At 37.3% G+C, this 3,480-nt stretch overlaps 1 pseudogene; it reads left to right on the plus strand.

The window, feature by feature from the left end:
• Nucleotides 1–59: 59 nt before the first annotated feature.
• LOC107731481 (uncharacterized) overlaps nt 60–3,480 on the plus strand; it is an 11,321-nt pseudogene continuing 7,900 nt past the window's right edge.

Genomic DNA, 3,480 nt, shown 5'->3' on the forward strand with positions numbered 1-3,480 from the left:
CACACACACTCCCTGTGGCTCTCTCCAATTACAGTTTCCTTGCCGCCTACTTGGCTTTAATGGAGGAGAGGCTGGTGGGGGTGAGGATGAGGGCTGCAGAGTGCCATCGATCCCCACACATGGAAGGCTGTGATTGGGCCGCCTGCTCAGGCAAGCCTGGGGATCCAGGGAGCAGCAGGCCGCGCCACACCGCACATCACTGGAGAACGAAGCCTTCTGCTGTGCTCTCCTCACCTCGTCCACTCTTCACCACACACACATATCAGGCCTCATATGTATACAGCCTTTGCGCTGTGTTTATGTAACTCAGCCCTTCAGTGTCTTCATACCAGGATGAAATCCCAGTCAAGCATCCACACATGCTTTTGAAACGTAATTGAGTGCCTCTCAAAAGCTTATACAATGTCTGTCACTTCACAGTCTAATTGTAGCACACACAAAGAGAGTCTATGCTTACCCTAGACAATTCTACATCTTATTTCAGCTCTTCCTCTCTAAAATCTGCAATTAACAGTCAACATCCAAATCTGTGATTGGAAAATGGGACAGTTTATAAGACATCTGACACTCTGTGAAAGTGACTCACAGGCATGCACACACACACACACACAGACAGACAGACTGTTAATTAATTGTTTGCTCATGTTTATTTATTTGTTTAAGAAATTTTCCAACATTTCTGAGGTTTTAAAATCCGCCCGAGTTTCTAGGATTGTCTGTGCTCATCTCTTTCTTAGCTGATGAGCATAAGTGCTGCATTAAAGATTTGCTTAGGCAATGGGAAAATATGTTAGATTTTAGGTTTGAGGCTTATGCTAGAAAATATTTATTACAGAAAGTTAAGCATTGCATGACTATTGATTGACTATTGTTGTTCATTTTCAAAAGGAAACAATGGAAACGCAGAGACACAGAAAGATTACATAAGAGAGCTTTAAATTGATGGAAAATAAATATTATCAAAAAACAGTCAGCATATACTTCAAAAAAGGTTGCTTGTCTACCTCAAACTACAGTTAGGTCCATATATATTTGGACACAGGCACAATTTTTTATTATTTTAGCTGCTGATCAAAACATATTCAAGTTACAGTTAAATAATGAATATGGGCTTAAAGTGCACACTCTGCGCTTTAATTTAATCATCACAATTGGAGGAAAGATTAAGGAATTACAGCTCTTTAATATATACCTTTTTCAAGGGATCATAAGTAATTGGACAGTTGACTAAAAAGCTGTTTCATGGACAGATGTGGGCTATTCCTTGGTTATTTCTACATCAATTAAGCAGGTAAAAGGTCTGGAGTTGATTCTAAGTGTGCCATTTGCATTTGGAAGCTGTTGCTGTGAAGCACATCATGCAGTCAAAGATTTCTCCATACAAGTGAAACAGACAATTATTAGGCTTCAGAAACAAAACAGATCCATCAGAGAGATAGCAGGAACATTAGGAGCGGACAAATCAACAGTTTGGTACATTCTGAGAAAACAAGAACGCACTGGTGAGCAACAGTGCTAGATGATCAGAGGATCCTCTCCATGGTAAAGAAAAACCCTTTCACAACATCAACCAAGAGAAGAACACTCTCCAGGAGGCAGACGAGTCTCTGTCAAAGTCTACAATCAAGAGAAGACTTCACCAGAGCAAACACAGAGGCTTCACCACAAGCTGCAAACAAGGCCACACTGTAAAAATGATCGTGATTTTAACTGTAAAAGACTGTAGAAATGCCACAGTAAAAAGCTGTTAAATGATTAACAGTAAGTTTCCGGTGAATAACTGTAATAGATCTAACCTTTGTTTTCGAGAAAGTAGCCTCAGAGTCAACACTCATAGACTGTGTCTGAAATCACACCCTACAGCCTCATTCACTATTCCCTACATTAGTTCACTATATAGTCCACTAGACCGAGTGATTGAAAACAAATGAGTGAATTCAGACACTGATGAACAGCTGCTGTTAACAAGCAGAATCACTGAAGGAAAGAGCAAGAAACAAAACTACAACTGACTTCAGCCACAGCCTTAGATGAAATCAACCAAAATAAAACAGCAGAGGAGGATTACACAACTCCACAAACAGCATTACCAGCTTCACTCATTACTAACCAGACTCACTTTATTTCTGTCATATATCTACAAAAATTATTTGAGAATTAACCAAGGTTTATATTGTATTGAAAATGTTTTGTTTGGCCTCACCATTTTGGCGATCAGTGGTTGCTTTAGTTGGGCTCTTGACCCTTTAATGACAGCTTGTCTCTGCTGTTGTATCTGTGTGTGTAAAGCACATTTGTTATGACAAGAAGAGCCGAGAGAAATTGTAATGAAGTGGTTTTGATATCTATTAACGATGATGTAATCATCTCATGACCTTATTCACTGATCTCAATTAGCATCTAATAATATGGGATGATTAATTTTTTTATTGTTTATGGCACTAATATGATTCTACAAGATATGTTGTCGAAGTATTGTAATGAAATTTAAAAACATTTTATGCACAAAACCTTTAGAGCTACAGCACCGTTTAGACACACACATACATCAAGAATCAGCACATGAATCTCAACAATGGTGACTATTATTAATTTAAAAAAATCATGCCGCAATTCATGCTGGGTGTCAGTACAAAACTCCCAGCATGCATTGCAGCATGAACTATTTTTTTGGATTGTCACCAATGTTGAGATTCATAGGCTGACTGTTGATGTCTGTGTGTGTTTAAGTTCTGCCATAGTTTTATTATGTGCTTATTATGCTTAGGAATGTTTCACAATGATTGAAGTAGTATCAGTGGTGAAATTCAAGAGTATTAATATAGCACACACTTAATAAGAGATTAAACATTAGGTGAGATCAATGAATCAGACTAGTTCATGAAGGTCTTGACATCACAAACACCAGTTTTATCTAATCATATATTCTTTTGGCTTTTTTTGCTATAAAAACTGTGTTCAACACAGCTAATTTAAGCAACCAAAGAAAAACTATTTTTAAAAAGTCAAGGTTCAAGAGCCCAACTAAAGCAAACACCGATCGCCATTATGGTGACTTCAAATGAAAGTAGAACACCTAAAATCTCAATCAATTAGAACTTTTGTACACATATGACATAAAGTCACACTGGTTAGTAATAAGAAGCTGGTGATTTATTATGTGCTTATTATGCTTAGGAATGTTTCACAATGATTGAAGTAGTATCAGTGGTGAAATTCAAGAGTATTAATATAGCACACACTTAATAAGAGATTAAACATTAGGTGAGATCAGTGAATCAGACTAGTTCATGAAGGTCTTGACATCACAAACACCAGTTTTATCTAATCATATATTCTTTTGGCTTTTTTTGCTATAAAAACTGTGTTCAACACAGCTAATTTAAGCAACCAAAGAAAAACTATTTTTAAAAAGTCAAGGTTCAAGAGCCCAACTAAAGCAAACACCGATCGCCATTATGGTGACTTCAAATGAAAGTA

This window comes from Sinocyclocheilus rhinocerous, unplaced genomic scaffold (genome assembly GCF_001515625.1).
Source record: "Sinocyclocheilus rhinocerous isolate Xijiao unplaced genomic scaffold, SAMN03320098_v1.1 scaffold1811, whole genome shotgun sequence".
NCBI classification, from domain to species: domain Eukaryota; kingdom Metazoa; phylum Chordata; class Actinopteri; order Cypriniformes; family Cyprinidae; genus Sinocyclocheilus; species Sinocyclocheilus rhinocerous.